At 45.6% G+C, this 24,672-nt stretch overlaps 1 long non-coding RNA gene across 1 annotated transcript in view; it reads right to left on the bottom strand.

Moving 5' to 3' along the window:
* Positions 1-1,117: 1,117 nt before the first annotated feature.
* The window catches only part of LOC141092210 (uncharacterized), an 89,040-nt gene continuing 65,485 nt past the window's right edge, over positions 1,118-24,672 (bottom strand). The window contains exon 2 of the long non-coding RNA XR_012232705.1: positions 1,118-1,665. This is a non-coding gene — a long non-coding RNA (uncharacterized lncRNA). The remainder of the gene's footprint in view (positions 1,666-24,672) is intronic.

Below are 24,672 nucleotides of genomic sequence, written 5' to 3'. Positions count from 1 at the left end.
CGCCAGTGTAAACGTTTACAGTGAAGAGGCGACTCCGGGATGCTGGCCTTCAGAGCAGAGTGACAAAGAAAAAGCCATATCTGAGACTTGCTAATAAAAGGAAATGATTAATATGGGCAAAAGAACACAGACATTGGACAGAGGAAGATTGGAAAAAAGTGCTATGGACAGACGAATCCAAGTTTGAGGTGTTTGGATCACAAAGAAGAACATTTGTGAGATGCAGAACAGCTGGAAAAGTTGTTGGAAGAGTGCCTGACGCCATCTGTCAAGCATGGTGGAGGTAATGTGATGGTCTGGGGTTGCTTTAGTGCTGGTAAAGTGGGAGATTTGTACAAGGTAAAAGGGATTTTGAATAAGGAAGGCTATCACTCCATTTTGCAATGCCATGCCATACCCTGTAGACAGCACTTGATTGGAGCCAATTTCATCCTTCAACACGACAGTGACCCAAAGCACACCTCCAAGTTATGCAAGAACTATTTAGGGAAGAAGCAGGCAGCTGGTATTTTATCTTTAATGGAGTGCCCAACAAGCCAAGCCAACTGGTGCGGGGGCTTCTGGAAGCATGGGGTGAAATTTCTCCAGATTACCTCAGCAAATTAACAGCTAGAATGCCAAAGGTCTGCAATGCTGCAATTGCTGCAAAGGGAGCATTCTTTGACGAAAGCAAAGTCTGAAGGAGAAAATTATTATTTCAAATAAAAATCTTTTTTTCGAACCTTGTCAATTTCTGGACTAGATTTTAAATTCATTTAAATTCATTTTGGCAACTCATTTGATCAATAAAAGTATCAGTTTTCATGGAAAACACAAAATTGTCTGGGTGACCCCAAACTTTTGAATGGTAGTGTATATACTGTATTATATCATATAATGACCACTGCCATTATATGAAGTTGCCGCACTTGGGATCCACTAACAGATTAGCCAAACAATCTTATCAGAATATTAAGCTAAACCTTGAGTTCAGTTTTTCGCATAGCCGTAAAAGATCCATGTATGAGCTTTGGAAGTGCAGTCTATGTCTTCTTTTCTCCAGTTATGGCAAATGCACACATACAGCATTGGATACTATACTGCACCACATAAAAAATGTAGAGTTTAAACAGGAAAATAAAATTAATGTTTTTTTCTCCTTTAATCATTATTGACTAATCTCTCTTGATTCACCAACCTATTAAAAACTTTGCAGAACAGATGCCAGTACAAGGGTTTTGTTACACGATACAGTCAATGAATGCTGGAGGTACCTGTATGCCATTATCTTTAAGTTTTAGTAGCCCTTTAACTATCAGGGAAATTTAATATGACACACACCATAAACACACGGAAATCGATGACAGCTGCTCAGTGTTCGGTTCTCTGGGAATTTACCGCTGATAGACTTTTTTGTCTTCCTGTGAATTTGCTTGCCTTAGCCATATCTCATGTATCCATTTACTTTATAACACTATAACGCTGATGTGCCCCTATCTTTTCTAAAAAAAGAGTTGATGCCCAGAGACAAATAACAGGTTCTGTTCAATTCCCAAGACAGGCCAGTGTTTATAAAAGCGAAACAGCCAAAGAATCCGGCATCTTTTCAGCCCTTCAGCGATATGAAAAGTTCCGGTATCCTCTTATCTTGCATGCTGTGCTATTTGTGTTCACAAGTTGCAGGTTCTGAAAGTGAAGACAGGACGGAGGAGATAAGAAAAAGACAAAACCATGCTGACAGGATATAAAATAAACAGGATACTGGTTGGTGTGCCATTAAAGAAGGCGAGCCCCTCAAAAATTATTTTAACTGATTTAGCAACATTTGTAGGATATGAAATTTTGTTTTCTAGCTTGCGAAATATAAATGATATCTTATAAGCAATAATGTGCAAAAACCTAATGTACAATCTCAAAAGTTTAATATTTTCTATTTGCATCTTATGTAAAATTCTCTTAGGTTCTCTTTAGCAATAGACAGCAACTACTCATTTGTAAACTGGTGCAGTTACTGACAAAAGTAGTAGTCTATTATAGCAAATGAACATATGACAAGTCAGGCTGTAAACATAAAACAAATGTTTTCCTAGAAAGTGAGTTATTCTTTTTAATGTTCATTTGTTTTTGAATAATCAATCAACTTTCTAAATAGTCTTAATTAAAAATTCTGTAACATTCTGCTGCAAAACACCTGCTCCAGACAGCTCACTCTTTTTCATCAGTGTTAGAGATAGCAGCAGGGAGTGGGTTGTACACAGACTGGAGAGAGCGAAAAGCATATACAGTCTCGGGGAGGGCAAAAAAAAATGGTAAAAAAATAGGGAAGCACATCAAGAGGACATATGTGGAGGATAGAAGCTGTGCTCATATATTTACATATGACGTAATTGGAGGATAGAAGCTGTGCTCATATACGAACATTGAAAACAGCAGCATCTTGGGTACTTAGAAAGCTCACATCCAGCCTATATTACTGGGAGAAATACTCCCACAAGAGAAAAATCTGAAACTTAGATCACACTGCAAACGCCTTATCGAAGGCTCTGAAAATGAATGAAGTCATGAAGATGACTGTAGACTGAAATATTTATTAGCTAGAAGAACATATTGTGGTGTAGAGACCACTATGTCAGCTAGGGGGCGCTGTGTGGGTGTCCCAGGAAGGGCCTACAGGCAAATCCATTGTGGTAATGGGTATAGGATGCGGAATGACCGTTATGTATCCCAAGACCATAGGTGGCCTTGTGATGGAAGCTTGAATATGTGTACTGATAAGCAGAGGTACTGCTGACGTTTCTGTTACAATGTGTCAGGGAAGCCTGTGTGTGGACTGTGTGTGTAATAGAACCTTTAGTGAGGTCATAGCCATGTGATAACCTGTGGGTGTGGTTATGGACCATATAAGGTACCTGAGGTCTAGTCACAGGAGAGCGCATGGATCTGATTGGACCATGTGGAAGGTCCTGGCAGGCCTAGGTGGAGGAAGGTGGGCTACCTTCCTGAAGACCACGTGCTGAGGCTGCTGACCCGGTGAGGCCTATGTATGCTGGCTGTATGTGAGGAGGGATAAGCCTCCTGTGTTTTGCTGAGGCTCCAGGACTGAGCCTGAAGTAATGGACATTTTTATGTTCTTTTCTGCCTAAGCTAGAGGCTATTTTTGGTGATATGCTGATTTATGGTTTATGGCGCAAATAAACTGCATGAACTTTAAAGAAACCTGCCTCTTGACTGTCTCCCGCTGCACCTGAGTGAGTCGAATCCCTACAATTGGTGGAGAATGCGGGCAGCAGTTCCAAGACGCACATGTTGCCGTACTGGCGGCTCTGAGCCAGGAGAGCAGACGGTCTGGAAAACCATGAGTAATACTGACCGGGGTCAGTGAGAAAGAGACTGTGAGTTGTGGGATACTTCTGAAGAGAAGAGGCATCCAGGAACCTGTGTGGCTGACACCAGCAGGTTACGGACAGGAATCCGTGTGGTACTGACCAGGGTCAGTGATAAAGACTGTGTTCCTGGAGGGTTCAGTGAGCAAGGACCTGGTGAGATGTGAGTGTTAGGCAGTCTCAGGCGGAGACGGATGTCCTGAAGAGCACCCGCTGAGCCCCTGGACCTGGTGAGGCCGGTGTGTTGGAAAACCCTGGGAGGAGGGTCAGCTCCCTGAATAGCACCCAGTGCGCCCTGTGAGTTGGACGGTCTCAGGTGGAGACGGTACGTCCTGAGTGGCACACAGACAGGACACGTGAGTTTTTTGTGGTGTGTTTTTTTTCTTTTTCCTCTTTTTCTCTGCAAAACCTGAAGGTGATTGCTGTGGCTCAGAGAGGTCACAAAGGGTTTTTTTTGCAAAGCAGCTTGCTGTGTCTCAGTGGGGTCACGAAGGTGACAAGCGGCTTCTTTTAACTCGGCGGGGTTACGAAGGGGACAAGCGGCTTCCGGTGGATCAGCGGGTCCACGAAGACAGCACAGCAGGAGCTGCGGTGACACCAGCCGCTGTGTGTGAACAGCAGCCAGAGGTGCCGGTGATTTGTGACAGCAGGAGCTGTGGCAGCGCCAGAAGGAACTGGTGTGGTGTCGTGCTTAAAGGGCCAGTACCAGCCCAAAAAGACAAACTGTACTGTGTGAACTGTGGCATAAGAAGTTCTGAAGAATGGTCATGGGGAAATTCCGAAAGGGGCGGTGGCCCAAATCGGGGTGGTAGCCCAGAAAGGGGTGGAGTCCCAGAAGGAGGAGGTGGCCCAAATCGGAGTGGTAGCCCAAAAGGGGGTGGAGTCCCAAAAGGGGGCGGTGACCCAAATTGGAGTGGTTCAGGAATTGACAGCACTGGTTGACTCAGTGGGCATGTCTGGAGTACCGCAGTGTGTGTGTATGAGTTTTGAGGAGTGCGGCATGGATTTTCCGGATAATGACGGACCACAGGTGTGTACTGTGATGCTGCAACGGGAAAGAGCCTCTGGTTGGCTGGACTCAGAGAGTCAGGTGACTCTGACAGGAACTCCTCTCGTTTTCTCTCTGACTGAGAAAAACGTCAGGATTCGCTGTAAACACTGGGTCACGGTGAACTATGCAGTAGACAGAGTAATGTTCGAGGGGACCAAAGGTGGTGCGTGCCAAGGGGGCGGGATACCACGGGACTTAGTCTATGCCTTGGAGAGGGGCTGGGACTTTGTGTTGTTTGATGACATATGGTCGGACGATCGAGACGTTTTGACTGTGGGGCAAGCAGACACTGAGACAGTGACGGCTCCTGACGTGGATAGGTCAGAGGTAGAACTGACCAGAAGAAGAAGCACATCTGCCCAACTGACGGACCTGACGTCTCGTGACAAGACAGATGGTGAACTGGGAGATGAGACGACTGGACTAGACACATTGGTGCTGGACGGTAACTGGAGGGTTCACTCGACTGGTGGGACTGACCCAGTGGTACCCTTTGACGATATAATTAAAGAGGTAGTGGTGAGACACATGCTGGCCAAAAGAGAGCAGGATCGTGAAAAACAGCTGTTAAAGGAGACAGTGGAAGAACATGTCGAATGGGAAAGAGTCCTAAGGCAAGCAGCTGAGCACAGAGTGGATGAGCTAGAGAAGGAAGTCTCTGAGCTCAGAGGTCACCTGTCAGCATGTCAAACTATGAATAAAGCTATAGTGAAGGATATGGAGGTGCTCAGAGAGGCCCAAGAGAAGCATCAACAGGAGATTCTCCGGAGAGAGGATGAGCGTCGCTACCTGGCAGAGGAGCGGGATAAAGTTCTCCAAGAACTCAGAGGAGTAGTAAAAGGTCTTCTGCGGGAGAAGAGCTGGGACAAAGATGTACAGCGGCCGTGCCCAAGTGATAACAAGGCAGAACTGCCAAAGCCCATCTTGGAAAAGGGTCCTGAAGGATGTAAATCTCAGGAAGATGGTGAGCCAAGAGCTGCACAAGACATTCACCCGGTCTTGGCAGATACCTTGAGGGAAGTGTCCGTGGGGAACCCAGAGCCATCTGTCCAGGATGAGAGCAAGTCCACGACCTTCAAGTGCGTGATGGAGGCACCCGAAGACGTGCGAGAAGCATGTGCCAGCGAGGCAGTAAAGGCCTATAGTGTGAACTGGGCACCAGAGACAGACCAGTTGGTGATACTGGCAGAAACGGAAGACACAGAGAAGAGGGTGGATGTCCAGAAGGAGATGCACCTACAATGTCTTCGCACGAAACAGATGCTCGTGCTGCATAATAGGAAAGCTGCTCAACGTCTGGAGCTTGCGAGGAAAGCTCAAAGTCAGCTGGGCTTTGTGGACATAATTCCGGTACCCAGAAATCTGGTGGGGAAAGTCATTGGCAGACTTGGATAGGTGATGCAGGAGATGGTAACTCGATCCAGTGTGAAGAGAGTGAGGATCCCACCTGCTGGGGAAATCCAAGTTGCTGTTGAAGATTACATGGTTCCAGTCATTGTGGTTAGCTCGATGGAAAGCATTGGGAAGCTTCGCATGCTCCTGGAATATCGGGTAGCGTACCTGAAGGAGATAGAGCAGCTAAGACAGGATCGACTGCAGATGAATAAGCAGGTATAGAATGTCAGGTGGCATCCACCTCCAACCCAAGGTGTAAGGACCCGAAGGGATCCTCCAAAAAAATGAAAGGACAGGTAGTCGAAGGCAAGAATGTCGAGAGTCCGCAAGTGGCAGTTCTAATCTTAGGCATGAGACCCGGTGGTGGACGTAGTGACGGAGGATCAGACTCAGACCAACCAGTTAGCCCAACTGGACCTGGGACTCATGACCGTATGAACCAGGAGAGCCAGCCAGTGAGAGAAAGGTCGGGTGACAGAGCGCACTGCAGACAGGTGGAGACTAAAGAGTGTCTGGTCACGCTGACGGACTTTGACGGGAAGGCCAAAGCCCAAGGCCGAGATACTGACCGCTGGGGACGGGGGAGGCCTAACGTAAATATGATGCAGTATGACTACTGAAACTGAGATCGTCCTCTTGACTTGTAGGGCAAGGTGACATGGGTGCCCGGTCTCGAGATCCCTGGGTGATGTCATGTGTTCAACCCCACAAGTTTGAACAGAGGGGGGAGGTATGTGGTGTAGTGACCACTATGTCCGCTAGAGGGCGCTGTGTGGGTGTCCCAGGATGGGCCTACAGGCATATCCATTGTGGTAATGGGTATAGGATGCGGAATGACCGTTATGTATCCCAAGACCATAGGTGGCCTTGTAATGGAAGCTTGAATATGTGTATTGATCAGCAGGGGTACTGCTTTCGTTTCCGTTACAATGTGTCAGGGAAGCCTGTGTGTGGCTGTGTGTGTAATAGGACCTTTAGTGAGGTCATAGCCATGTGATCACCTGTGGGTGTGGTTATGGACCATATAAGGTACCTGAGGTCTAGTCACATGAGAGAGAGTGCATGGATCTGATTGGGCCATGTGGAAAGTCCCGGCAGGCGTAGGTGGAGGAAGGTGGGCTACCTTCCTGAAGACCACGTGCTGAGGCTGCTGACCCGGTGAGGCCTATGTATGCTGGCTGTATGTGAGGAGGGATAAGCCTCCTGTGTTTTGCTGAGGCTCCAGGACTGAACCTGAAGTAATGGACATTTTTATGTTCTTTTCTGCGTAAGCTAGAGGCTATTTTTGGTGATATGCTGATTTATGGTTTAGGACGCAAATAAACTGCATGAACTTTAAAGGAACTTTCCTCTTCATTGTCTCCAGCTGCACCTGAGCGAGTCGAATCCCTACAATATGAAAAATTCAGTCTTCAGCAACAGATTTTTTTTTCTTATTGAACTCCAGTGATCAAAACTTATTTTGGTTGTTAAGTCATTAGACTTTACTTTTTGTGAAATTAGATGATCTTTATGTAGGTGCCATTTCTTTGAGATACACATTAGTATTTTATATATTAATTTTTATTTTACAAAAAGAAAAAGAAAATTCTGGTGGCATTTTATTTTTCTACATGGCTAGAAAGACATACGCTGTACAATTTGTTATAGTCATGATTATACCGAATTAAGTGTGGATGTTTTCCATCAAATTTGTCTGGAAAAAAATGTATAATATTTATTTCTATAACAGCCGTATATTCCGCAGCGCCTTTAAACATTTATTTCAATTCATTTTATTAAATTGTATTATATCACTTTGTATTTTTCCATTTTTATCTATATCTACATGTTACTATATTAGCCTGTATAGTCTGTAGCAGGATAGACATTAGAGCCGCATATTTGCATCATATTTCAAACAACCAAGATATTGGATAACAGGGCATCAATACTCGTATTTCGCATCTCAGACACCTGAGCATTTTTCTTCTTCATTTAAATTTGTCCAAAGGCCTTCCAGACTTGCAGTTTTATAGCCTCTTGCTCTGCTGCAAACTGTGCCAGACTCCTAGAGAATTCTCTTTTTGTTTGGCAATCTTTTTCAACAGCACGGCAATCATATGTACCATCTGCACCCTCACCTGTTGCTGTGCTATTGCAATTAAATATTCCATTATATGTCTTTAAGCTGCAGGAACATAGACTATTTCTACTGTTAGAGATTATTTTGCCATTTTATCTTAGGTTTTGTCTGTTAAGCTACAGTGTGAATGTGCACCTACACAAAACACTTATACAAACAGGTGTGCTGACCCATTTCTTCAGTTTTGCTTTAGTTCCTTGTACTCTGTACATATATGGTGCGTATTCTCCACACACACCCCTCCTCGGTCCTTTTGGGCTGTGTATCTTGTCTATATAGCTTTCCATGGGAAGGTGCAAAATAGACCTGAGTCCTGCTCTGCACCCCTCTTTTGAGGTCTGCTGGCACATAGAGAGGTAAAATACTAGAGATAGGACCATCCTGATTGGGTACACCTTGTCTTGGTGGGATGAATTTGACTCTTTTTTTTAGCAAAATATGTCAACCAAGTACCTGTACTATTTACATGTACTGTTACTATTTACTTGCTTAAGCAAAGGATTTGCTTATTGTTTTTATTCTAGGTTTTGTCTCTTAACGGCCACAATGTAAATGTGCGCCTACACGCTACACTTTTACCAACAGGTGTGCCTGTCCATTTCTTTGGTTTGGATTTTTTTTTTTAAATCAGCAAATCAGACTCTTTTTCATACCATACATAAAAGTTTTACTTTCTCTTTTTAGAGACAAGCTGTTTCAGATGTTTGGGATTCCTGCTCTCATATCTCTATCTAACACATATCCAGAACTTGCAGCAACATGGACGACATAATAGAACAGTGTAGCTGTGAATCCAGCACAGGTGTGACATAAAACAATTACTAGAAAGCAGCAGCAACCTGTGTCTGTGAGTCTCTCACTCTGTCAGTGACCAGAAACCAGGTATTGACTGTAGGAGGAAGATTGCAGTCTTAAGATTTACTAAAGCACAACTGAATTTTGGGATGTATTGGAGAATTCTAGAATTTGAGTTATACTGCCCTCGCTACAAACATTACTTAAATGTCAAGGGGTTTGACTGCTAAAGTGGATATGCAATGGTGCCATAATTTCATTTTAGTTTTAGACTATAACAGTACATAGTAATTTTTTGGTGAGTTGTCCCTATGACATATTGCTCCGTGTGTTTGTGCAGGTGCGGTATGATAACCTCCACATTATTCCAGGATTAAAAAAGCAAAATCTTTAGAGATTACCTCAGAATTATATTTGCATGTGTTTCACAAAATTAAAATAGCCTTAATTAAAGTTCCAGCTCTCGCCTCCCGCGTGGAAAGCATTTTTCGTTTTACAATAAAAGGACCGTGACAGCCTCTTCCTATTAGCTACATTACATCATCACTATCAAAGACCAAAGGAAATTAATTTTGTTTTTAAACTTCTTGGCATCACTGGGTTTCTTTACTTCACCAAACATCTGTTGTTTTTCTATACATGTCACTTGTGAAGTTTCCCCGATGACATTATTCTCACTTGGTCATGCTGTGATGTTTGCGAGTGTAGAAATGTATGCTACCAGTGGGGAATAGTTTTTGCTCACATGCTGTAACCGCAAAAGTCAATGTTATCCTTTTGTCAAGACTACTTCAATAAAGGAACATTATGTAACTTGAAACAATGATGTGCTGTAAACTCCACGTCATACGGGTTGTACAATTCATTCTGACAGCAGACCGTTTTAACCGGCAGGCCTAATTTAAACCCAACACACAGTATACCAGTATCTTCAGAGGTGTGTGATTGCCCTGCTCTTGCAGATAACGAAGACATGAATGGGTTAAATCTTCTCTGCCATGTTAAAAAGATGAAGGATAAATGTAAGGGCTCATACTCACATGCGAGAAACTCAGACGAGTCTCGCATGTCAATATCCGGCACTGCTGCCGGCACATGGATTAGAGCGTTCAGCTGCATAGAAATACATGCAGCCGCACGCTCGAATCCAAGTGCAGTGCCGGGTATTGACATGCGAGACTCGTCCAAGTTTCTCACATGTGAATATGAGCCCTTAGTGGTTTATTTGTCAACATGTTTCGAAATATACATATTTCTTCTTCAGGACAACCACGATTGTGATCGCCCTGCTTTTCACTTATGTGACAAAGAGCTATTCCCTTTTTCACATTTATGTGCAATTGCAATGTTTTCAACCTCTATATTACCACTACTGCTTAGAGTTCTAACTTTATGGGGCATTTTGCATTTAATCCTTTGGTGACTACCCGCTATCTTTTGACAGCAAGCGTTGCATGTCCCTAGTCTTCAGAAACATCTTTTGATGTTGCCACATTAATGCTACTGCAATCTATAGTAATAACCAGCTTGGTTTCCCGGCTGTCAGAGCTGCCCAGGGATGCTGAGTTGAAGATTAAGGGCTCATACTCACTTGCGAGAGACTCGCATGATTCTCGTGCGAGTCTCTCTCATGAAAACCTGGCACTGCCGCCGGCACTCGTACCAGAGCGTGCGACCACATGTATTTCTATGTCGCCACACACTCCGATCCAAGAGCCGGCGGCAGTGCCAGGTTTTCATGCGAGAGACTCGCACGAGAATCATGCGAGTCTCTCACAAGTGAGTATGCCCTAAAACGATTTATATCCACTTGTTCCTTCCTTTTCCACCATTAATAATACTCAATATGCCAAATATAGTGAATAGGAATATTGGCAATGAAGATTGGTCCACCGGACCTGGCTATTTGACAGGTGTCTCCAAGGTATAACAATGCTGATGGGTCTTAGCTAGAGTTGAGCGAAACGGGTCGGTCAGATTAAAAAATAGTCGACTTTAGCTAAAGTCGGGTTTCGCCGATCGAAACCCGACCATAGCATGAGGTCGGCCATGAGGTCGCCGATCAGAGCGCCAAAGTCGCGTTTCAAATAATGCTTCCAGCGCCTTCTCTCAGCCAATGAAGGTGCACGCACACTGTGGGCAACGCGATGACATGGGCAGCGGCCACCACCATCTTAGAGAAGGGCATTCAAGTGATTGGCTGGCTTTGTGTGGCGTCACAGTGGGTATAAAAGGCTGTGACCACCGACCGCCATCTTACTTCTGCCGATCTTAGAATAGGGAGAGGTGCTGCTGCTGATTCTGAACAGGGAGAGCGTTAGGCAGGGAATAAGAAAAAAAAAACTGCTTCTGCTGATAGCGCTTTTCACTGTACAGTTAGTGTGCAGTGAAAGGGGAGGATTTTTGTTGCGTGCAGCAGCGCTGGTGGTGATTAGGCTGCCTTTTAAGGCTACCTGCTAGCTGCATTGCTGTGTGTACACTGCTGTTCAAACTGCTTTTTTCAAAGCACTCCAACTTTTATTATTTTGCCCTGATGAGTTACTGAGCGTTCATTTTTTCACACACCGTATAGCGGTGTACGCTCCTCACACACTACCGTGTACCGGCTGGTATCACGGACAAATAGAAGCTATCTGGGTGTGACTCTGGAAAAAAAAGCCGAGGAGTTTTTCCATTTTTCCAGACCTACACCTTAGAGTGCTGTCCGCTTTTCAAACAGTTTTGTATATCTGCTGTTTAATTACGGTCAAAACTAGACAGAGACAGCATGTGTCAGTCCCTATACAAATAGACGGAGATTGACAATTTTCCATACAGACACCGTATAGCGGTGTACGCTCCTCACACACTACTGTGTACCGGCTGGTATCACGGACAAATAGAAGCTATCTGGGTGTGACTCTGGAAGAAAAAGCCGAGGAGTTTTTCCATTTTTCCAGACCTACACCTTAGAGTGCTGTCCGCTTTTCAAACAGTTTTGTATATCTGCTGTTTAATTACGGTCAAAACTAGACAGAGACAGCATGTGTCAGTCCCTATACAAATAGACGGAGATTGACAATTTTCCATACAGACACCGTATAGCGGTGTACGCTCCTCACACACTACCGTATACCGCCTTGTATCACGGACAAATAGAAGCTATCTGTGTGTGACTCTGGAAAAAAAAGCCGGAGTTTTTCCATTTTTCCAGACCTACACCTTAGAGTGCTGTCCGCTTTTCAAACAGTTTCGTATATCTGCTGTTTGATACGGTCAAAACTAGACAGAGACAGCATGTGTCAGTCCCTATACAAATAGACAGAGATTGACAATTGTCCATACAGACACCGAATAGCAGTGTACGCTCCTCACACACTACCGTGTACTGCCTTGCAGTGTCAGACTGAAGAACACTGGGCCCACTGGAGGAATTGATTCTGAGGGCCCACCTTTGTCCCCCACTGAAGAGCCCCATAGTAACTGCAAGGTTTGCCCTATGAACTCTTCTGAAGGAGAACCCAGGGCCCACTGGAGGATTCTCCGGTTCTCTGGTGGGCCAGTCCAACCCTGCCGCCTTGTATCACGGACAAATAGAAGCTATCTGTATGTGACTCTGGAAGAAAAAGCCGAGGAGTTTTTCCAGACCTACACCTTAGAGTGCTGTCCACTTTTCAAACAGTTTCGTATATCTGCTGTTTGATACTGTCAATACTAGACAGAGACAGCGTGTGTCAGTCGGTATACAAATAGACGAAGATTGACAATTTTCCATACAGACACCTTATAGAGCTGTCCAATTCTCAAACAGTATTGCATATCTGCTGTTCGCAATACAGTCACATCTATACAGAGTCAGCGTGTGTGTGTGAGACACTTCGTCAATACATATATGGAGATGTACGGAGCTGTACACTTCTGATACAGTTCCGTATATCTGCTTGTTGGATTACGGTCCAATACATACTGTGAGAGCGTCTGTGACTAACAAAATATATACGTAGATTTAATTTTTTTAATACACCTTACACAGCTGGACGCTCTCATACAGTACCATCTCTCTGCTGGTATTTTTGGTACATTTTCCCAAACATGAAGAAGTATGGTGGAAGAGTCCGCGGACGTGGGCAGGGGGGGGCAGCTGGTACTGATGGTGGTGGTGCATCGGCTGGTTCTGGCAAAAGCACAATAGCAGCTAAGGCAGGAGGTGTTGAGCCTGCTTCATCGTCTGGCCCAAGAAGGCCTGTAAGGTTGCCTTTTCTTGGAGTAGGAAAACCGCTTTTAAAGCCGGAGCATCAGGAACAGGTTTTGGCGTACATTGCCAAAACAGCCACCAGCTCTATTGCCTCCTCTTCTGAACGTTCGAAACCTGCAAGCACGGAGTCGTCAGTGCAGGGTTCTGGTCAGGAAAAACACCTTTCCTTGTGTCCTTCACCCCCACCAAAAGTTAAGGATGCGGCAACCCACACTTCAGATTGCTCTATAGAACCTCTGATATTCATGCCAAAAGATTGGTGCGTGCCTTTCATCGGGCTCACCCTGATCACCCTGGTGGCGTGGATGAGGGTTCGGTGACCCCTCCTCAAGGGGGAGGTACTGTTATGAGTTCATTTTCCCCTTCACCATTGAGGTCTGATGAACTCCCTCTTCTGGTGAAGGAAGGTAGTGAGGCTGATTACCAAGCAACTGAGCTGGGAGAGGAATTCTAGGAGACCAGTCTGATTCCTGCTCCTCAAAAGCTAAGTTTTCTGCTTTGCCTTTTTGCATTTGTGTTTTGGTTTTAGTTTGCCTTGCTTTTCTGGATTCTGCCATTCCCTGCTGGGGTGAGCTGAATTCCTTTTTTGTCGGTTTGCTCTGTCTTCAGAAAATACCTGAGTACTGACATAGTCTTTTTGAAGCCTAGCGTCTTCAGGGCCTTTTACCCTGTCAGTCTGTTGGCTCTTATTTTGATAGGGTTTTTCGCGGATTGCAGACAGCAGCTTTCCTATCCTGTCCTGTATAGTTAGCTTGGGCCCCATCATTTGCTCAGTCTATCTTTCTATTTGTGTTAGTGTTTTTTCTTCTTGCTTCACCGTCATTATATGTTGGGGGGCTGTCTATTGCTTTGGGGTCTGCTCTGGGGCAGTTTAGATTTCCCTTTCTGTCTTTTGGCTAGGCAGTTCTCCTGCTGTGATCGAGGGGTCTAGGGCATCGTAGGAACCCCCCACGGCTACTGCTATTTGTTGTTGATAGGTTCAGGGATCTGCAATCCAATAGCTGCCAACTTCTCTGGTTTTCTGGACTTAGCTAGCATTTCTGTTTTTGCCTCCTACGGTGACTCATTCATAACAGAATCACAAGCCATACCGCAGATGCTAGGGTACTCAATAGCAGGAAAGAATTTAAAAAAAAAAAAAAGTGTGTATATTTTTTCCTCTATATCTCTGAGGCCGTAGGGGGAATTTTTTTTTCTCTCAATGGAGATAAAGCAATTTTCTGATCGTGTGGAGCAGCTCACTGCGTAAGTGCGGGGAATTTCCGCCTACCTTGCTCATTCACATGCTGCTGAACCAAAGATCCCTACTCCTGATGTGTTTTTTGGGGATCGGTCTAAATTTTTGAATTTCAAAAATAATTGTAAATTATTTTTTGCCTTGAAGCCTAACTCGTCAGGGAGCTCCGCGCAGCAGGTTAAAATTGTCATCTCTTTGCTGCGTGGCGATCCCCAGGATTGGGCGTTTTCTTTGAAACCTGATGATCCTAGTCTGACTAATGTGAACGCATTTTTTCAAGCCTTGGGGTTGTTGTATGACGAACCTAATGCTATTGATCAGGCTGAAAAGACCCTGTTGGCATTGAGCCAGGGTCGAGATTCTGCAGAATTGTACTGTCAAAAATTGCGAAAGTGGGTGGTCCTTACTGCCTGGAATGATAATGCCTTGGCAGCTCTCTTTCGGAAGGGTTTGTCAGAAGCCGTAAAAGATACTATGGTGGGATTTCCTGTTCCCTCTGGTCTGGTCGATTCTATGTCATTAGCCATTCAGGTTGATCGGCGTTTACGTGAACGCAGGACTGCACGAGAGGTGTTGCCACCTGTTGAACAAGTGTCTGAACCTATGCAATGTGATAGAGTTTTGTCCAGGGAGCAACGTCAGGAGTTCAGAAAGCGTAATAAGCTGTGTTTTTTTTGTGGAGATGCCTCGCATATTATTTCTGTCTGTTCTAAACGAGAGAAACGTTTTGCACACACGTTTTCTGTGGGTGGTGTTCAACCTAAGTTTCTTCTGGCAATTACTCTGATCTGCTCCCTGTCCACATTTTCCGCCATGGCTTTTGTGGATTCGGGAGCAGCCCTGAACCTAATGGACTTGGATTTTGCTAAACGTTGTGGATTTCCGATGACACCTCTGCGGACGCCTATCCCTTTGAGGGGGATTGATGCTACTCCTTTGGTGAAAAATAAACCTCAGTTTTGGACCCAGGTGGTAATGCTGGTCTCCCCAAACGATCAAGAAAATTGCAGATTTTTGGTGTTGCATAATTTGCATGATACCATTGTTCTGGGGTTTCCCTGGTTGCAAATTCATAATCCAGTTTTGGATTGGAAATCTGTGTCGGTGGTGAGTTGGGGTTGTCGGTGTGCCCTTAGTGAGGCTCTGGTTTTTTCCACCTCTCCTCAGTCGCATGATGTTCCTGACTATTTGGCGGACTTTTATGATGTATTTAGTGAGAATGAGTCTGCGTCTTTGCCTCCTCATAGGAGTTATGACTGTGCAATTGAACTGAGCCCGGGGTGTAAATTTCCCAAGGGTCGGCTCTTCAATTTATCTGTACCCGAGCAAGAGGCTATGCGATCCTATATTAAGGAGGCGTTGGAGAAGGGTCATATTAGACCATCCTCTTCACCATTAGGTGCTGGGTTTTTTTTCGTGGCCAAAAAGGATGGTTCATTAAGGCCTTGTATTGATTATCGTGCCCTCAACAAAATTACTATTAAATATCAGTATCCGTTACCCCTGATTTCGGATCTATTCTCCAGAGTTAAAGGTGCTTGCTGGTTTACCAAGCTTGACCTCAGGGGGGCGTATAATCTTATCCGCATTAAGCATGGGGATGAATGGAAGACGGCGTTTAATACTCCAGAGGGACATTTTGAGTACCTGGTGATGCCTTTTGGGCTCACTAATGCCCCTTCTGTCTTCCAGTGCTTCATGAATGATATTTTCCGAGACTTTGTGGATAAATTTTTGATTATCTATCTGGATGATATTTTGATCTTCTCCAAGGATTGGGATTCTCATGTGGAACATGTTCGGACTGTGTTCCGGATCTTGAGGGAGAATTCCCTGTATGTCAAAGGATCGAAATGCCTTTTTGGGGTACAGAGGATTTCATTTTTGGGATTTATTTTGTCTCCGTCAACTATTGAAATGGATCCGGCCAAGGTACAGGCCATTTATGATTGGGTTCAGCCCACTTCTTTGAAGGCCCTCCAGAAGTTTTTGGGTTTTGCTAATTTTTATCGGAAATTTATAGCAACATTTTCTAGTATTGCCAAGCCATTGACTGATGTGACTAAGAAGGGTGCTGATGTGTTGAATTGGTCTCCGGAGGCTGTTTCTTCCTTTCAGGAGCTGAAGCGAAGATTCAGTTCTGCCCCGGTTTTGCGGCAACCTGATGTCTCACTCCCGTTCCAGGTAGAGGTGGACGCTTCTGAGATTGGTGCAGGAGCTGTTTTGTCCCAAAAGGATCCTGTAACATCTAAAATGAATCCCTGTGCTTTCTTTTCCCGAAAGTTCTCCCCATCTGAACGTAACTATGATGTGGGGAATCGGGAACTGTTGGCCATGAAATGGGCATTTGAGGAGTGGAGACATTGGTTGGAGGGAGCTAAACATCAAGTCGTGGTCCTCACTGACCACAAGAATTTGATTTACCTGGAGTCGTCCAAACGCTTGAACCCTAGACAGGCTAGATGGGCCTTGTTTTTTACACGTTTTGATTTTGTGGTCTCTTTTCTTCCTGGCACTAAGAATGTCAAGGATGACGCTCTTTCTAGGAGCTTCTTTGCTGATTCTCCTGTGGTGACCAAGCCTGCTACCATCTTAGGCGAAGGGGTAGTTCTTTCTGCCATCTCGCCCGATTTGAGACGTGCTCTGGAAGAGTTCCAGGAGGACAAACCTGAGCGATGTCCCAGTGGAAAGTTGTATGTTCCTGACCAGTGGAAGAAGAGAGTGATGTCTGAAGTTCATTGCTCTGCATTGGCTGGTCATCCAGGTATTTTTGGTACTAGAGATCTGGTGAGTCGGTCTTTTTGGTGGCCCGCCTTGTCTCGTGATGTCAGGAATTTTGTGCAGTCCTGTGGGACTTGCTCCTGGTCTAAACCTTGTTCTCGCTCTAGTGGGTTGTTGATGCCTTTGCCGGTCCCCAGGAGGCCATGGACCCATATTTCGATGGACTTCTTCTCTGATATGCCTGTCTCTCAGAGAATGACTGTTATTTGGGTGATTTGTGATAGGTTCTCTAAGATGGTTCATCTTGTACCACTCCCTAAGTTGCCATCTTCTTCTGAGTTGGTGCCCCTGTTTTTGCAACAGGTGGTTCGCTTGCACGGGATTCCTGAGAACATTGTATCTGACAGAGGAGTTCAGTTTGTGTCTAGATTTTGGAGGACGTTCTGTTCCAAGCTGGGAATTCAGTTGTCCTTCTCCTCTGCGTTTCACCCTCAGACCAATGGGCAGACAGAGAGAACAAACCAGACCTTGGAGTCCTATTTGAGATGTTTTATTTCCGCTGATCAGGATGATTGGGTTTCATTTTTGCCCTTGGTCGAATTTGCTTTAAATAATAGAGCTAGTTCTGCCACTTTGATGTCACCTTTTTTTTGTAACTTTGGGTTTCATCCTCGATTTTCTTCAGGGCAGGTGGAGCCTTCTGCCTGCCCAGGTGTTGACACTGTGGTGGAGAGAATGCACCAGATCTGGGACCAAGTGGTGGATAAGTTATCTTTCTCCCAGGAAAAGGCCCAGCGGTTTTCCAACCGACATAGGACCGTTGGTCCCCAGTTTAAGGTGGGTGATATGGTTTGGTTATCATCAAAAAATATCGCTATGAAGGTAGCTTCTCCTACGTTTAAGCCTACATTTATTGGGCCTTACAAGATTTTGGAGATCATTAATCCGGTCTCTTTTCGGTTGGCTCTTCCTGTCACATTTAAAATCCATAATGTGTTTCATAATTCCTTGTTGAAGAGGTTTGTTGAACCAGTAGTTCCTGGGGTGGCACCTCCGGACCCTGTATTGGTTGAAGGTAACATGGAATATGAGGTAGAGAAGATATTGGATTCCCGTCTAGCTAGACGGAGACTCCAGTATTTGGTTAAGTGGAAGGGTTATGGTCAGGAGGATAATTCCTGGGTCTCTGCCTCTGATATTCATGCCAAAAGATTGGTGCGTGCCTTTCATCGGGCTCACCCTGATCACCCTGGTGGCGTGGATGAGGGTTCGGTGACCCCTCCTCAAGGGGGAGGTACTGTTATGAGTTCATTTTCCCCTTCACCATTGAGGTCTGATGAACTCCCTCTTCTGGTGAAGGAAGGTAGTGAGGCTGATTACCAAGCAACTGAGCTGGGAGAGGATGACTGGGCGACGGGGATCTCTGACTGGATATAAGGCAGCCGACGCCCTTCTGCCTCGCTGGTGATTTCTCTGTGGAATTCTAGGAGACCAGTCTGATTCCTGCTCCTCAAAAGCTAAGTTTTCTGCTTTGCCTTTTTGCATTTGTGTTTTGGTTTTAGTTTGCCTTGCTTTTCTGGATTCTGCCATTCCCTGCTGGGGTGAGCTGAATTCCTTTTTTGTCGGTTTGCTCTGTCTTCAGAAAATACCTGAGTACTGACATAGTCTTTTTGAAGCCTAGCGTCTTCAGGGCCTTTTTCCCTGTCAGTCAGTTGGCTCTTATTTTGATAGGGTTTTTCGCGGATTGCAGACAGCAGCTTTCCTATCCTGTCCTGTCTAGTTAGCTTGGGCCCCATCATTTGCTCAGTCTATCTTTCTATCTGTGTTAGTGTTTTTTCTTCTTGCTTCACCGTCATTATATGTTGGGGGCTGCCTATTGCTTTGGGGTCTGCTCTGGGGCAGTTTAGATTTTCCTTTCTGTCTTTAGGCTAGGCAGTTCTCCGGCTGTGATCGAGGGGTCTAGGGCATCGTAGGAACCCACCATGGCTACTGCTAGTTGTTGTTGATAGGTTCAGGGGTCTGCAATCCGATAGCTGCCAACTTCTCTGGTTTTCTGGACTTAGCTAGCATTTCTGTTTTTGCCTCCTACGGTGACTCATTCATAACAGAGCTCTTTCCACATACCATGTCTGGGTTATCCAGTCAAATCCAGAATTCCGCAGTCCAAGATGAATCTGACATGGAGTGCACTGATGCACAGCCACTGCTAGATGATTCTGCTGGTACATCGACCCAGAGCACTACATTGCCCTTGCAGTCTATTGAGCCAGAATCTGACCCTGATGAAACTCAGGTGCCCCTTCCCGCATACTATAACACCTTACACGGTGACACAGAGGAAGGTAAAGAGGAAGGTGCAGATGACTTTGAAGAGGAGGTGATGGATGACCCAGTTCTTGACCTGGATTGGCATCCATTGGGAAGAAGGGTGGCGCTGGCAATAGTTCAGATAAGGAGAAGGATCCGCAGCAGGCATTGACATCGCAGCAGCGGTTATCTGCCAGGCCCGTAGCTGTCCAAAAACGTGGAACAAAAACTAAAAAGAGTTGCAGGACAGCTTTGCCAGACAGTCAACTTAGCACAGCGTGCAAGGCCAGAAAATGTATACCATAGTAGGAAGAGTGCAGTGTGGCACTTCTTTGTCCTAAATCCTACTGATGAGGCAAAGGTTACCTGTAAGAAGTGCGGAAGGACCTTTAGCCGAGGTAAACAACTCAGAAATTTGAATACCAGTTGCATGCTTAGACATTTAATCAACATGCACTTGCAAGCATGGACGGACTACAAAACCTCAGGTAGCACATGTGCACCTGCTCCGACTGAAGGTAGCCAGCAATGCACCATCGCTTCCCCCACTGTAAGACCACCGCCACCGTTAAGCACACCACCACCACTAAATGTGGAGGTGTCGTCGCAAGGCCAAAGCACTCAGGGAATCACAATGGTTTTGCAACACAACACTGAATCTAGGCCATCACCACCAATACCATCACCAACCCCCTCTCACTCCATCCGGTCCACCGCTACTTCCCCCATATGCAGCTCTCCGGTCCAGCTCACCCTACCAGACACACTGAGTAGGACAAGAAAGTACTCATCCTCTCATCCACATACACTTTGTTTGAACGCCTACATTGCCAAACTTATCTCATTAGAGATGATGCCCTACTGTTTTGTTGAAAGCGAAGCTTTCCGCGACCTCATGGCCTGCGCTGTCCCATGCTATGACCTACCCAGTTGGCACTTCTTTTCTCGAAAAGTCATCCCTGCCCTCCAACGGCATGTGAAAGACTGCATTGTCCATCCACTAAAACAGTCAGTGAGTGGAAAGGTGCACCTCACAACAGATGCATGGACCAGTAGGCATGGCCAGGGCCGTTACGTTTCCATTACTGCGCACTGGGTTAATGTGGTGGATGCAGACTCCACTGGGGACAGCGGTGGTGGAACAGTGCGGCCTAGCCCACGGTATAGGAAACAGTTGGCTATAGGCTTTCGATCCTGCTCCTCTATCAGCGAAAGCTCGTCCACAGAGCGCAGTCGCACGAGCACTCAATCCGCAGCTGGCAGTGTTGCACACAAGGTATCCCACTACCGAACAGCTAGTGGTAAGGATCAGCAGGCTATGTTAAAGCTGATGTCTTTGGGCGACAACAGACACACCGCGGAGGTACTGGCCGACTACTTGCAGCGACAAACTAAGTCATGGCTGGACAGTCTACAGCTTGAGGCAGGCAAGGTAGTCAGTGATAACGGCCGTAATTTTTTGGCAGCCATAGCCCGTGCAAAACTCACACATACAGTCATGGCCAAAAGTATTGACACCCCTGCAATTTTGTCAGATAATACTCAGTTTCTTCCTGAAAATGATTGCAAACACAAATTCTTTGGTATTATCTTCATTTAATTTGTCTTAAATGAAAAAACACAAAAAGAATTGTCCTAATTTGTCCTATTTGCCAAATTGGATATAATTCCACACCAAACATAACAAAGAGGGTGGACAAAAGTATTGGCACTGTTTGAAAAATCATGTGATGCTTCTCTAATTTATGTAATTAACAGCACCTGTAACTTACCTGTGGCACCTAACAGGTGTTGGCAATAACTAAATCACACTTGCAGCCAGTTAACATGGATTAAAGTTGACTCAACCTCTGTCCTGGGTCCTTGTGTGTACTACATTGAGCATGGAGAAAAGAAAGAAGACCAAAGAACTGTCTGAGGACTTGAGAAACCAAATTGTGAGGAAGCATGAGCAATTTCAAGGCTACAAGTCCATCTCCAAAGACCTGAATGTTCCTGTGTCTACCGTGCACAGTGTCATCAAGAAGTTTAAAGCCCATGGCACTGTGGCTAACCTCCCTAGATGTGGCCGGAAAAGAAAAATTGACAAGAGATTTCAACGCAAGATTGTGCGGATGTTGGATAAAGAACCTCCACTAACATCCAAACAAGTTCAAGCTGCCCTGCAGTCCAAGGGTACAACGGTGTCAACCCGTACAATCCGTCGGCGTCTGAATGAAAAGGGACTGTATGGTAGGAGACCCAGGAAGACTCCACTTCTTACCCCGAGACATAAAAAAGCCAGGCTGGAGTTTGCCAAAACTTACCTGAAAAAGCCTAAAACATTTTGGAAGAATGTTCTCTGGTCAGATGAGACAAAAGTAGAGCTTTTAGGGCAAAAGCATCAACATAGAGTTTACAGGAGAAAAAAGAGGCATTCAAAGAAAAGTACACGGTCCCTACAGTCAAACATGGCGGAGGTTCCCTGATGTTTTGGGGTTGCTTTGATGCCTCTGGCACTGGACTGCTTGACCGTGTGCATGGCATTATGAAGTCTGAAGACTACCAACAAATTTTGCAGCATAATGTAGGGCCCAGTGTGAGAAAGCTGGGTCTCCCTCAGAGGTCATGGGTCTTCCAGCAGGACAATGACCCAAAACACACTTCAAAAAGCACTAGAAAATGGTTTGAGAGAAAGCACTGGAGACATCTAAGGTGGCCAGCAATGAGTCCAGACCTGAATCCCATAGAACACCTGTGGAGAGATCTAAAAATGGCAGTTTGGAGAAGGCACCCTTCAAATATCAGGGACCTGGAGTAGTTTGCCAAAGAAGAATGGTCTAAAATTCCAGCACAGCATTGTAAGAAACTCATTGATGGTTACCGGAAGCGGTTGGTCGCAGTTATTTTGGCTAAAGGTTGTGCAACCAAGTATTAAGCTGAGGGTGCCAATACTTTTGTCTGGCCCATTTTTGGAGTTTTGTGTGAAATGATCAATGTTTTGCTTTTTGCTTCATTCTCTTTTGTGTTTTTTCATTTAAGACAAATTAAATCAAGATAATAATACCAAAGAATTTGTGTTTGCAATCATTTTCAGGAAGAAACTGAATATTATCTGACAGAATTGCAGGGGTGTCAATACTTTTGGCCATGACTGTATACCTTGCCTGGCTCACACTTTGAACCTGGTGGTGCAGTGCTTCCTTAATAATTATCCAGAGTTAACATCCCTTCTCCATAAGGTGCGAAGACTGTGGTCGCACATCTGTTGCTCAAACGTCCACTCCACTCGTATGCAGAGGCTGCAGCGATTGCTCCACCTCCCCAAGCACCGCCTAATCATAGACGTTGCAACAAGGTGGAACTCCACCCTGCACATGGTTGAGAGGCTGTGCGAACAGAGGCATGCTGTAATGCATTTGTGGGAGGATACACGGGCAGGCAGTTTGAGGGAAGACATTGAATTGTTGGGTGTGCAGTGGTCAAAGCTGAAAGACCTCTGTAAAGTCCTTCAGTGTTTTGAGGAATGCACACGGCTGGTAAGCGCAGACGACGCCATCATAAGCATGAGCATCCCACTTATGCATTTGCTCATGCAAAGTTTGATGCACATTAAGGATCAGGTGTCTGCAGCGGAGGAGAAGGAGGAGGAGGAGGGAAGCCTTGATGACAGTCAGCCATTGTCTGGTCAGGGAACTGTCCTGGACGAGGTGGAGGAAGAAGAGGAAGAGGAGGAGGAGGATGAGGGGATGATTATTTTGGGCAGGAGGATGCTTCTCAGGGGGCAAAAGAAAATGTTGGCGCTCCAAGGTCAGGTACAGAGTTTGTGCATGACTGTAGGGATGTGGATTTGAAAGAAAGTGCTCCTCCACCCACCACTGGCAGTGCAGCATTGACACCTGGAACACTGGCACACATGTGCGATTATGCCTTGCGGATCCTAAAAAGGGACCTCCGCATTGCCAAAATGATGAGGGATGACGACTACTGGCTGGCTAGCATCCTCGATCCACGCTACAAAAGCTAATTACACAACATCATGCCACAGGAGAACCTAGAGATAATATTGGCTAACAAACAAGCAACTCTGGTAGACCGTTTGTTTGAGGCTTTCCCAGCACACAGCAGTGGTGCTGGTTCTCCCACGAGACGCAGTGGGCACAATGGAAGAGGTGTTCGTGTTGCACACAGCCGAAGTGGCGTTAGAGACAGGGGTTTAATGACCATGTTGTGGAATGATTTCTCAAGTACCGCTCACACGACTGCTAATACTGCATTGATTACAGGAGACAGAAGTTGTCAACTATGGTTACAAACTACTTCTCCTCCCCTATCGATGTTCTCCCTCACAGGTCATTCCCCTTTGACTATTGGGCCTCTAAACTGGACGCCTGGCCTGAATTGGCACAATATGCCTTACAGGAGCTCGCTTGCCCTGCTGCTAGTGTGTTATCTGAAAGAGTCTTCAGTGCTGCTGGATCAATCCTGACAGAAAAAAGGACCCGTCTGTCTACCCAAAATGTTGATGACCTAACCTTCATTAAAATCAACCATGCATGGGTTTCAAAGGATGAAACATAGGTTGCCAGAAAACTGCCTCGCTTTTGCCCTCCTCTTCCTCGGACTTTCCCAATTCAGCCCTTTGCAGCAGCTGAATGTCCAGCCAACACATGAACATATGTCATTTTTTAAACCTCCCTAAGTGGGCTGCCCACCCCCCCAATGTCTGGGGTCAACAACTGGTGCACCCGGGCAAGTGCCGTTGCTCTGAACAGGTGGATGGGCCCACAGATGGCCGACGGCACTGGCACAGGGCCCCTCATAGTACAATACAGTGTCTCTAACGGTGGGGGCGCCCACTCGCCGTCAGACACACCAGCGTTCTATGAAGGGCCCTGTGCCAGTACCGTTGACCACCAGTGTGCCCCCCTGCTTGGTCATGGCCACAGCACTTGCAAGTTGCAATACTTACCTCTCCCTGCTCCACCACTGTGTAGTCTGGGCAGTTAAATCCTTCACAGGGATGGCCACTAGAAATTTGGTTTATTGATCGATGATGGGTAGGATGTAGCTATGGCTTTTCCTGCTGGCCTCTACCTTCAGATGATCAATGGTTACCATTTGTAATGGACGTCAACTTACAAGCGGATGCAGTGGTGCTTTATGATCACTTTTCACAGTTGTGATAGTCACAGACGTGTGACATTCCTGCCACCATTTTTCAATGTCTCCTCTCATGCCAATCCAATAAAATCGTCCACGGTCTGTGGCTTCTGTCTTTTGCACTCCAAAATGACCAGACACATCATGATAGGCAGTGAGGACCATGTCTACATCTCTCCCTATGATCACAGTTTGATGGAGACGAGTAACGGTGATGTGATGCACACTACTGCGATAAAGCAATCCTTTCTTCACAAAGAACCGTTTTCGCTGTCTCCACAGACACAGTAATTGAGGGTCTGC

Source organism: Dendrobates tinctorius, unplaced genomic scaffold (genome assembly GCF_039654945.1).
Source record: "Dendrobates tinctorius isolate UK_male_01 unplaced genomic scaffold, ASM3965494v1 ptg000058l, whole genome shotgun sequence".
Taxonomy (NCBI): domain Eukaryota; kingdom Metazoa; phylum Chordata; class Amphibia; order Anura; family Dendrobatidae; genus Dendrobates; species Dendrobates tinctorius.
The sequence above is the reverse complement of the archived record's forward strand: the minus strand, read 5'-3'. Positions and strand labels throughout refer to the sequence as shown.